The 13,199-nt window shown below is 43.5% G+C and overlaps 1 protein-coding gene across 5 annotated transcripts in view; it reads right to left on the reverse strand.

Annotated features, from left to right (window-relative positions):
- Positions 1-13,199, reverse strand: part of dnajc17 (DnaJ (Hsp40) homolog, subfamily C, member 17) — a 214,711-nt gene that overhangs the window by 71,227 nt on the left and 130,285 nt on the right. The window lies entirely within an intron of this gene.

The following is a 13,199-nucleotide window of genomic DNA, read 5'->3' on the forward strand; positions in this document are numbered from 1 at the left end:
GCATTACCAACACTACTTCACTCTGCAAAAAAGAATTGATTTGTCCCCAACATAATTTAACAAACGTAAATTTCACAAACATAAACTTTCTTATCTTACATGATGTTGCAAACTACACAGGACTAAGAGGAGGTCATTCATACCTCAAACCTTTTCACCCATTCAATTAAATCATGGCTAATCTGGATCTCATCTCCGATAACTCACTTGTCAGGCCACATGGCGAATCTGTATTGTATCTCCATTTACTTCCTGTTAGACCATATTCTTTGATGACCGTACACTGATCTAATTCTTGAAAATTTCAATTATTTCAGATCCATAGCCCTTTGTTGCAGAGTGCTCAAGATTTCTACCAACCTTGATATGGACAGTTGTTTCCTGATCTCATCCTGAATGGAGTTGTTCTAATTTTAAGACAAAATTTTAAGATTTTGTTCTGGATTTGGGACATAGAAATTGCTAGATTAAAAAGACTACGGTCCATCTCGTTCGCTGTTAATCATCCTGATAGTCACATGATAATGAAGCCGTTGACCTGAGTAACCAATCTGTCATTTGATCTGCATCAGACCCAGACACGTGGTTAGGAAAACCCCAGTGGAGAAGATCTTTAGAAACTATAGATCAATAGTCACCTGTTATTCCGTTGTCATGCCTCAAATTACTTGCGTCCCAAAATATCGTTTTCTGAAAGAATCCCGCTCTTTTGATTGCTTACACCATCTCCCTCAGAAGCTCATTATACAGATTGGCCAACAGCTCACTGAAATGTTTCTGCAAATTTGTTATAAATTTACCCTTTTCGAGTGAAGATCCTTCCTCTGGTTCAAGACAATATGAAACTGGTCATGCTCTGCATTTATCTTGACCCTTTAGAATCCTAAAAACAGCATCGTATCACCTTGTAAATCTTCCACTGGGAATATGGCCAATATGCACAAGCACAATCCAATTCCTCCAGCCCATCAATCATTGTGCTTTTTCTCTTTTCCGTAGGCTTTCAATAGCTGCAATATCCTATCTGTAGTGGTGACAGAATCATACACAGTATTCCAAATGCAGTCACATGAAAGATTTAAAATAGGGCAGGATAACTTCACTATTTTGGCATTACTGCAAAAACTTCCAATTTGTCATGCAGGACCCACAGATCTCATTTTTCAAGCATGTTATTTGCTTTCTGTTCTCTTCCTGAATTTCTTTGCCCCAGTGTGAAGCACTTTGCATTTCCCTGCATTTAATCTGGCACTGGCTTTCCTAACTTCCCAGGTATACTCACACCCTTCTGTTGTTTATCCTATTCAGCTTTGGCATCTTCCACCTTTATATCATCTTTGTAGAATCTGCAAGTTTAACCCTTGTGCTTGTGGCTCCTAGTTCTGGATCATTTTTGGACATTAAACAAAACAGGTCAGAAAACAGTTCCATGGGCGATTTCCTCACCAGAGGAAACAGCAGATCTGGATTTACACTTTTATATCCTTTTATTAGCTTGCAAAGGGGAGGCTCAATATCAGAGTGATTTGTAGGCATACATGGAGCATACACTTCACACTCAAGTGTCAGAATTTATTCTTCTGTACAGTACAGACGGTTAACCTTCGAAATGTCCCTTTGCCTTGTGTCAATGTGTAAGTAGTACAAATAATATCACGCCACATTTTGCTGCAAATGTTTTGGTGAAGGATGTATCATAGACTGTGCCTACTGTGAGGGACACTCAGCAGTGCAGCTATATATAATGCCACCTTAAACTTGTCTCTAGAGAAAGCGTTTGGTACGTGATAAAAAGAAAAACAATTGCACTCGAATGGCATTTTGATGAACTTGCAAAGTGCTTTATTACCAATGCATTAACTTTGAGTGCAGTCACTGTTGTAATTTGCACTGTATAGCACTTGGCTGAGGTTTCGTGGTGATTATATAATTAATTTGAAGGGGATAAATTATGAATGACGTACAAGCAATTAGCTCAAGTGTCACGTTCTCCGGTCGTGCAATACAATTCCTTGTGAGACTGCTGTCATTTCAACAGCAAGCACAAGACGGATTCCCTACAATAGTTGTGTTTTCTTATAAAATTGACAACATTTCATTTGTAAAATTGAAGTCCATAGGACTAAAGGGGCTGTGTTGGCATGGGTATGAAATTGGCTAAGAGACAGAAAGCAGAGACTAATGCTCTCAGAACAGGGGAGGCGTACAGTGTACACATGTACTGATATCAGGACCAATGCTCTATACAACATACAGACCATCAGTTGACAGATGATAGAAAATTCTAAACTGTAGTGGATAGCAGGGATAGGCGGCCCGGTGGCACAGTGGTTAGCACTGCTGCCTCACAGCGCCAGGGACCCGGGTAAATTCAGACCTTGGGTAACTGTACGGAATTTACACGTTCTCCTCGTGTCTGTGTGGGTTTCCTCTGGGTGCTCCGGATTCCTCTCACAGTCCAAAGATGTGCAGGTTAGGTGGATTGCCCATTCTAAATTTCCCCTTAACCTATCCAATACATCTTTTTGGACACTTAAGTGGTTACAGGGATAGGCCAGGGGAGTGAGCTAGGATGGAGTGCTCTTTCGGAAAGTTGGTGCAGACTCAATAGGCTGAATGGCCTCCTTCTGCACTGGAGGGATTCTATGATTCTAGGACTAGTAGACTTTAGGAGGGCATAGACAGACAGGTGAAATCCACCAAAATAGGATGAATTTAATTCAGCAAATTGTGAAGTGATATATTTCGGCTGAAAGAATGAGCAGAGCAATGTAAACTATGTCACTTTTCTGGGGGGTGCAAGGACAATGGCATCTGGGGGTGTAAGTACACATCTTTGAAGGTGGCAGCACAAGTTGAGGAGGATATTAAAATGGTATGAAATCCTTGGTTTACAGAGACACAGAGTACAAAAACAAGGAGATATGCTAAGCCCTCATAAAGTACCGATAAGGCCTCAGCTAGATATTGTGGCCAATTCCAGACACCACACTTTAGGAAGGATGTCAAAGCATCAAAGATGCAAAGAAAATTGACTAGAATGTTACCAGGGATGGGTTACTTCCGTTACATGCTCCTTAGAGCAGCAACATCAAAGGGAGGTTCAATACAGACTTTCAAAATCGATGGGTTTTGAAGGGAGTAAATAAGGAGAAACTATCCCCAGTGGCAGAAGGGCCAGTAATCAGAGGTCACAGATTTAAGGTAATTGGCAAAAGCAGAGAAGGGATGGGGAGGTTTGTATTATGCAACAAGTTACAATAATCTGGAATGCATTGCCTGAAAGGGTGCTAGAAGCCAGTTCAGTGTAACCACCAAAGGATATTGGTTAATTACCTGAAAGGAGAGAAAATTGCAAGGCTATGGAAAAAGAACCCTTCGAGCCTGCTTTGCCATTTAATAAGATCATGGCTGATCAGATTTAACTCCATTTTCCTGCCTGACCTCATAACCCTCGATTCCCATGTAGATCACAAATCTGTTGATTGTAGCCTTAAATACATTCAATTCCCAATCTCCACTGCTTTCTGGGGAAGATAATTCCAAACGCTAATAATCCTTTGAGAGAAGAAATGTCTCATCTCCATCTTAAATGGAAAACCCCTTTTTTAAACTGTGCATCAGTCCTAGATTGCCCCACAAGGTGCAACGTCCTCTCAGCATCTACCCCATCAAGCCCCCTCAGAATCTTACATGTTTCAATAAGATCTCTCATTCTACAACGAGTATAAGCCTAACCTGCTCAACCTTTCCTTAAAAGACAACCCCTTCATCCCAGGTATCAGTCCAATGAACCTTCGCTGTATCACCTTCAAATGCTGTGTTCCCCCTTAAATAAGGAGATTAAAACCGTGCACAGTACTAAAAGTGCTGTCTCACCAGTGGCCTCTGCAGTTACAGTAAGACTTTCTTACTTTTATACTCCAACCCCTTTGCAATAAAGGGAAAAGTTCCATTTGCCTTCCTAATTACTTGCTGTATCTACATGCTAACTTTTTGAGATTCATGTACATGAACACCCAGAATTCTCCATATCACAGTATTCTGCAAACTCTCTCCCTTTATTATCATAGAATTTACAGTGCAGAAGGAGGCCATTCGGCCCATCGAGTCTGCACCGGCTCTTGGAAAGAGCACTGTACCAAGGTCAACATCTCTACTCTATCCCCATAACCCAGTAACCCTACCCAACACTAAGGGCAATTTTGGACACTAAGGGCAATTTATCATTGGCCAATTCACCTAACCCGCACATCTTTGGACTGTGGGAGGAAACCGGAGTACCCGGAGAAAACCCACGCACACACGGGGAGGATGTGCAGACTCCGCACAGACAGTGACCCAAGCCGGAATCGAACCTGGGACACTGGAGCTGTGAAGCAATTGTGCTATCCACAATGCTATCGTTTAAATAATATACTGCTTTCTATTCTTCCTGCCAAAGTAGAGAACCTCACATTTTCCGACATTATATCTGCTAAATGTTTGCCCACTCAGTTAGCCTATCTATATTCCTTCTCAACCTTGCCCCTCGCCTGAGGTGTGGTGACCCAAAAGGAGAGGGCAGCCTATGGTCCTCGGGAACTATGGTGACCTTCAAAACCCTTTGCAGACTCTTTGTCTCCTCCTTGCAACTTGCTTTTCTATCTCTCTTTCCATTCCAAAAAGTACTTTAGTTGTAAAATGTCTTAAAGCACAATATATGACCAAACTTGATGTTATTTGAAATGCAAAACTGATAGTTTCTGATACAGTATATTACTCACTATATTTACAGGGACAGTTAATATTTGCAGTGTTGATTACATGTAAAACATTGAACCCAAAGGGAATATTCTGAGTTTCCAGCCCTTTGGTGTACTATTGCTGAACAGCCTTAAAGAGTCATCTTTCCCCATTGTGTCTTGATGGTGGTTGCCCCAAGCCTTAGAGCATCCCTTAGCATGTAGTCTGGACCTTGGAATATGCCAGTCTGCAACACTATTGTGGACAATTCTTTGCACGGGAGGACCAACATGAGGGGCAGTCTTTCAGAGTTTAATTTTTTTTTCATTCATAGGAGGTGGGCATTGCTGGCTGGGCCAGCATTTATTGCCCATCCCTGACTGCCCTTCAACTGAGCGGCTTGCTTGGCCATTTAAGAGTCAATCATATTGCTGTGGATCTGGAGTCACATGTAGCCATCTGAAAAGATGGCAGATTTCCTACCTTAAAGGACATTAATGAACAAGATGGGGTTTTACGGCAATCCACAATGTTTCATGGCCATCATTAGACTTTTCATTCTAGGTTTTATTTTATTGAATTAAATTTTCATCATCTGCCATGGTGGATCCATGAGCATTACCATTGGTTTCTGGATCACTAGTTTAGTGAAAATAACACTGTGCCACTGCCTTCCCAGATGGCATCAGATGCGGTGTGTTTCCATGGGAACAGCCTGTAGGCTACAGAGTCCTGCGTTACGGAGGTGCTCTGGAGGAATTGCTCGGGATGAAAAGACACATTCCAAAACCAGTGGGTGACAGTCTCTTCCCAGCCACAGCCCCTTTCAAATATTCAAAAAGGTAAACAGGACATAAGCAGTTTTGTTTCTACCTCATTCATTTTGTGTTCAGGTTAATGTTGATTCACAATGGGACAGACTGAAATGGAATAGCGGCTTCCTCTGGGCTCCTGGAGCAAAACTTTATTGTAATATGTGAAATATTTATTCCTCTTCTGTTCGAAATAGCACACAAGTCACATTTTAATGTAAAGTCACTACTTTGATTAAAAGTATTTTGGCTGCATTCATGTATGACACACTATCTGTATTTAGACACTATGCTAATCTCCATGAAGTTACAATTAAATACAATTACTTTCATAGACAGAACTGCACTGTGTGTGTAACTTACAAAGTCTAGTTCTTTGTTATGATTGTGGCTAGATTTACAGGAGCTGTCACTCAATAAGATAAGCAATGATTAGCAGTCTATTAGTTGTAAACAGTGCTGAACCATCCCAGTATTGTGCTGTTGTTGTGAAAAATTTTTTTTTCCAGAGGCTTTATATGTCTGGGGTGTTTATCTGCTTACAGTGAGCTATGTTACGGTGTCTGGCTATTCATAATAAAAAGCCCACTATTTCCAGAAAGGAATTTAACATTTAACAATGCCCATTTTTAATGGTGGCCATCTATTTACTTATAGGTGGATCTGCTACTTAACAACTCAATTCAAGTGCTTACACCAATCTCATTTAAAATGTGAACAACACTCATTGGTGTAATTATTGATTCAGCTCTCCCAACTTGATTTTTCTGAAGACAAGTCTCAGTTCCACATCACGAGGTGAAGCACTTCCTTATAGATCTGGTGCTGCCAGTGGTAGGCACAATTTGAGGTTAGTGCAGAATGTAAGTGATGACACAAAGGTGAGGTGTAATTGCTTAAAGTGTATTTTTCCCTCATAGCACATTGGTACTATTAAACTAAACAAGGTTACTGAGTAAGTTTACTTAACCTGCTGTGAAATGGCATGATTTGCATAATGATGAAAGTAACAAATGTAATATTCAACAGGATATTACTGAAAATGCCAGCAGATATTATTTTAGACTGGTTATAGTTTTATATAAACTGCACTACACTGCTATGAGCCCTGTGGGGGATGTCAGACTCTTCTACAGCACACAGAGGACCTCTAATGGTATATAAACTGTCACTGCAGCAAAACACTCAATCCTTCATCAGGGCTTCTTGTTCCAACCAAGTAACCAGTTGTGTACCAGGGCACGGAAACTCAGCTACAAACACTCATGGATTGTCTCCCACACTATAACAGTCAAGAAAACGGTGGTCAAAGAACTGTGGGAATGGAACATATGACCAGATCTTCCAATGCTAACAGCAGTGAATGTTGAGGTGTTTCCTGCTGTTGCATTTTAGGACCCATCAGAAGTCCTGATGCATATAGGTGCTGTAATTGCCTGGAAAGTTTAAACTATCTATGGGTTGATTTGCGCTTCCTGAGACTTCTATGTATGTCTCCTACACCGAACTCCATGTTGGAGACTTGAGCTACATGCACAACACTCACTCAGATACTTACCTTAGAATTGTTGCACTGTTTAATCTCTTGTGTAACTCAATGATTAACAGAGCAGCTTAAACCTCCCCACATCTCCAACTAGCCCTCAATTTGACCCCCCACCCAATCAGATTATCCACCCCCCACCCTACGGAACTACCCAACCTCCTGACCTGACCTGACTGTCCACCTCCTAGTCTATAAGATCTGTATTTCTCAGCTACTTTTGATCTGTGAAGCATGGATGACTTACGACTATTAAGAAAGAATCTTCGATATCTGTGTTGCTTATTCAGCATCTCACGGAAGGACAAAATTATGAACACGACAATCTTTTCAAAGGCAAGCACCATGCTGGCACTCAGTAAGCAGAAGCCATTTCAAACATTTGGGCACATTCTCAGGGTGGAAGACAGATGCATTCCCAAGGTTTTTCTGAATGGTGAGGTAGCCAACAACAGAGGGAAATAGCAACATTTCCTGTTGGCTTGAGTGCTCCACCATAATAATCAGTGGCTACAGCAGGTTGACAACAGGTGCCAACACCAAAACGAGTAGCCCACAACAAAACCTGATAACCTCCTGTTTTACGCCACTTGTGACAGAACCTGCCTTGCCCAGATTGGTCTCTCCAACCATCAACAACAGTGAATCATATGAAACTATTACATCACCAATGGATTTGATGCATGACATCATTCCTGTGGATGGAAGGATGCTGCCATTGCCAACAACCCAGGACATGAACATTGTTAAATTGCCAACCACTTATATCTCCTATGGTCATTTTAGTTTATTGCATCCTTTATAAAAGCTCACTAGAAACTTAGAATGTCATTAATTTGTTAAACATTCGTATTAATGCAATGTACAATTGATGAGTCAAATAAATTTGTTAAAACATCAAGTTTTAAAGTGTTAAAATAATAGATCCATAACACTCGCATATAATGATTTTATAGGGCGGCATGGTAGCACAGCGCTTCACAGCACCAGGGACCTGGGTTTGATTCCCGGCTTGGGTCGCTGTCTGTGCGGAGTCTGCATGTTCTCCCTGTGTCTGAGTGGGTTTCCTCCGGGTGCTCCGGTTTCCTCTCACAAGTCCCGAAAGACGTGCTTGTTAGGTGAATTGGACATACTGAATTCTCCCTCAGTGTACCCGAACAGGCGCTGGTGTGTGGCGACTAGGAGATTTTCACAGTAACTTCATTGCAGTGTTAATGTAAACCTACTTGTGACACTAATAAAGATTATTACTTAAATATTTGTGAGAAAAATACCCACTGTGTGTAATATTAAAGAGTTCTTTCAAGTATTGTGGTTGGTTTGATAACTTAGATCACCAGTCTAAAATTCCAGGACTAGCAGCGCTCCCAGGTCCAGATCAGACTTTTCCTGAAGGTTGTAATGAACCTCCTTATATTTTAATTCTACATTCTGCAACTGTCACAGCTCCAAGAATAGTATCATAGAAGTATCATAGAAGTTACAGTGCAGAAGGAGGCCATTTGGCCCATAGAGTCTGCACCGGCTCTTGGAAAGAGCACCCTATCCAAGCCCACAACTTCGCCCTATCCCCATAACCCCGTAACACCACCCAACACTAAGGACAATTTTGGACACTAAGGGCAATTTAGCATGGCCAATCCACCTAACCTGCACATCTTTGGACTGTGGGAGGAAACCGGAGCACCCGGAGGAAACCCACGCACACACGGGGAGAACGTGCAGACTCCGCACAGACAATGACCCAAGCCGGGAATCGAACCTGGGACCCTGGAGCTGTGAAGCAATTGTGCTAACCACTATGCTACCGTGCTGCAGAAAGGAGAACAGTTTCTATTTCTTCTTCATCTGCTTTCTCTTCACTAATCCGGAGTGCCTTTTTGGCTGTATTGTTTTTTTCTTTATACTGGTCCCAAGCCAGTCAACTTTTCACACAAGATTCTCTCTCCCTTCACTGATCTCCACACTCTGCCTCATTCTTTGATTCTATTCTCTTCCATTTTCAGTGATTCCGGTCTCCCCCTCCTTTCTCCTGCACTATCTTCCCTTTGATGTTTCCTTCTTGACTTCTCTTCCCACTACACTATGCCACTTGCTCTGCTATTGTATCCAACCTTAGTGCTGTTGTTTGTAACTCACTCACCCACCATACATACCCACTCCTCACACAACTCACCTCACTCACCCACATTCAAACAGGACCTTTAAACTTACCATACAGCAGTTAGTACTGCAAAAAGTGGGAGCGTCCTGTCTTCCCTGACTCTGCTGCACTTCGGTGGAGTTCCCCAATGGATACTGCACTCCACATAACTGGGAAAACTGTGCTTGGAAGATCCAGCAAGAAATGTGGAGCAACGGCGAGTCAGAAAACGTCTGAGCAAATCCGAGCCATTATTCCACTAAGGTTTAGAGAGATTATTAGAAGAACTTCATCACGACTACACATGGATAATCCGGATGAAAGTCAAAGTAAGAAACTATTTTGGGGGTCTAAATGTAACAGAGATATTGAAGAATTGGTGAAAAGGTGTGAAATATGTCTCCCAATGAGAAATTATCCAATCAAGGTTTCTTTCATTCTATGGTCAAACAAAAAAAAAACGTGGGATTGAGGACACACAGATTTCTTTGAAGTGGAAGGAAAAGATTGCTTTGTTTTGGTTGCTGAGTGGATAAATGTTGATTCAACGCCCACAACCACAAGTGCCAAAACTATTGAGATTCTGAGAGGTTGGTTTGCAATTTATGGGTTGTCAAAGGTATCAGATAACAGTACACAGTTCCACCATTAGAGTTTGAAGTATTTCTGAGTAAGAATGGAGTCAAGCACATGCTAATGCCACCACATCACCCAGCATCGAACGGTGTTGGAGAAAGTTGTGTACAGATTACAAAGAGATCTTTGGTTAGGTGACAAACCAGGCATGATTTCTATGCTGCCCTTCTGACACAGGCTTGTCAATATTTTGTTCTCTTACAGAATAACCCCACAGTATACAACAGCTCACCTAATGAGTTAGTGTTTAAACATGTTCCAAGAACAAGGTTTAGTTTGCTGAAGACTGACGTCAATAGCAAAGTGAGAAAAGTAAAGATAAATCATGATACATGAGAGATTTCAGGCCAGTCAGAAGGTCATGGCGTAAGAATGTGTTTGGAGTTGTAAAGAGACTATATAATTTCCACGCTTCCCAGTGTCAGATTTGGGGGGTGCAGTAAAGATGTGCTGGGGACTCCCTCTCGGAACTTTGCAGGTAAATGTTTGTACCAAAATTGCCGAGAAGGGGAAACTTCCCAGGGTAACTGTGCTGGGAACCATCCAAAAATCAGTTTTAAATTGCTAACTTCAGGTGGTTCTGCCAGGGTTACACTAATCGGTACTCAGAAAACGTTAGAACAATTAAAACCTCTTCTAACTTCTGGGTAACTATTGTAAAAACCCAGGCGGACCCTCCAGACACCGACTACCCCCTCCTCCCACAGTTCTCACCGTCCCAACTTCCCAAGGGTTCCCCTGACCCGCAGACTCACCCCAACAACCCCCACCACCCCCATCCCCAAACTGATTTGTAGACCTGATCTGATGCCCGACCCAACCCGCGTTCCCAACCCGACCTGACTCCCCACACCAACCTGCAGACCCGACTGCCTCAGTGACCTAACCAAGCACCCAATCCCACCCCGTCAAACCCACAGATCCAACCCCCTTCCCGACCTGCTGACCCAACCGAACCTTCAGACCAACCCCCCCAAATTCTCCCACCCCCTGACCTCCAAATCTCCACCCACCTCAACATCCAAATCCCCCAATCCCCTTTTGATACAATCAGATGCTGGGAGAACTGTGTCAAGCTAATGGAAAAGGAAGAAGCCACCTCGGCAGAAAAAGAAAGAAACCAGGTAGGTTAATTGAAGTATCTAGAAAGGTTAAGTACATAAAGTACTGAGGGAGTATACACAAACCCAGATGATGTCGTCATTTATTTCATTGCTCTTCGTGGGAACTTGCTGTACACAAATGAAATGAAATGAATGAAAATCGCTTATTGTCACAAGTAGGCTTCAATGAAGTTACTGTGAAAAGCCCCTAGTCGCCACATTCCGGCGCCTGTTCGGGAGGCTGTTACGGGAATTGAACCGTGCTGCTGGCTTGCCCTGACCTGCTTTCAAAGCCAGCGATTTAGCCCTGTGAAATTGCCTGCCATGTATGCCTACGGTAACAACACTGACCAAAGTTCAAAATTTATACACTGGCTGTCATAGTTTTGGGACGTGTTCTACAGAAATGCAAGTTCTTTCATTTTTTAAGGGGATTGCAGGTACAGCCCCTTGATCTGCACTGTACAGTTACTGGACCTCAATTTGGGCAGTAGCTAGCAATACAATTATTACTCATGCCCAGGATTAAAGAGAAGTAAAGCAGCCAGGGCACCTAATCCTTGCTGCTCATATCTGCTGGAATCCCCTAATCTACATTGCCCTAACCCCCCCAATTCCGGGCGAACCCGAACAGTGACCCTCTCAGAGCGAACTTAAATTTCTCCAGACCAAGGAAGCTCGCCATGTCCGATGGTCAGGCGTCCGACTTCGGGGGCTTTGAGTCCCTCCATGCCAGCAGAATTTGTCGCCGGGCTACCAGGGAAGCAAAGGCCAAAACGTCAGCCTCTCTCTCCTCCTGGACTCTCGGGACCTCCGAAACCCCATATATTGCCACCTCTGGACTCATCACCACCCTTGTTTTCAGAAGCCAGGACATAACGTCCGCGAATCCCTGCCAGTGCCCCCTGAGTTTTGGACATGCCCAGAACATGTGGACATGGGTCGCTGGTCCTCCCGCACATCTGGTGCACCCGCCCAAAGAATTTACTCATCCAGGCCACTGTCATGTGGGCCCAGTGGACGACCTTGAATTGGAATTGTGACACTTTCATCACAGGCAAAATGCTCAGAGAAATGGGCAGCACGGTTGCAGTGGTCAGCACTGTGGCTTCACAACGCCAGGGTCCCAGGTTCGATCCCCCGCTGGGTCACTGTCTGTACGGAGTCTGCACGTTCTCCCGTGTCTGCGTGGGTTTCCTCCGGGCACTCCGGTTTCCTCCCACAGTCCAAAGACGTGCAGGTTAGGTGGATTGGGCATGATAAATTGCCCTTAGTGTCCAAAGAGGTTAAGAAGGGTTATTGCGTTATGGGGATAGGGTGAAAGTGAGGGCTTAAAGTGGGTCGGTGCAGACTCGATGGGCCGAACGGCCTCCTTCTGCACTTTATGTTCTATGCTCTATGAAAGCTCAAATCTTTGTGTATCAGTGATTTAATGACCAACTTGCAACGGCCTTCCATTTGTTGGGTATAGTTGAGCAGGTCTCTGTGCTTTGGCGATTTGAAGATGATGCATCTTATGGTGGAAATTCAGAAGAGTAATCTGCAACGTGACCCAGGGAGGACCACCGTACTCTAGTAAACCACCGATCACTGCACAGCTGAGATCTGCAATTGTATGTTTTCCAGTCCGGTTCCTTGATGACTTTGGCTGGGTTACCAAGTATAGAGTGACTGTGGCTAATAGGTGAGGAGAGGGGCGGCACAATGGTTAGCACTGCTCCCTCACAGTGCCAGGGACCAAAGAACAATTCCTGCCTTGGGTGACTGTCTGAGTGGAGTTTTCACTTTCTCTCTGTGTCTGTGTGGGTTTCCTCTGGATGCTCTGGTTTCCTCCCACAGTCAAAGGTGCACAGGTCACGTGGATTGGGTATGTTAAAATTGCCCCTAAGTGTCCAGATATGTGCAGGTTAAGTGGGGATATGGGGTTACAACATAGAACATTACAGCGCAGTACAGGCCCTTCGGCCCTCGATGTTGCGCCGACCTGTGAAACCACTCTAAAGCCCATCTACACTATTCCCTTATCGTCCATATGTCTATCCAATGACCATTTGAATATCCTTAGTGTTGGCGAGTCCACTACTGTTGCAGGCAGGGCATTCCACACCCTTACTACTCTCTGAGTAAAGAACCTACCTCTGACGTCTGTCTTATATCTATCTCCCCTCAATTTAAAGCTATGTCCCCTCGTGCTAGACATCACCATCCGAGGAAAAAGGCTCTCACTGTCCACCCTA

Source organism: Scyliorhinus torazame, chromosome 2 (assembly GCF_047496885.1).
Source record: "Scyliorhinus torazame isolate Kashiwa2021f chromosome 2, sScyTor2.1, whole genome shotgun sequence".
In the NCBI taxonomy this organism is placed as follows: Eukaryota; Metazoa; Chordata; class Chondrichthyes; order Carcharhiniformes; family Scyliorhinidae; genus Scyliorhinus; species Scyliorhinus torazame.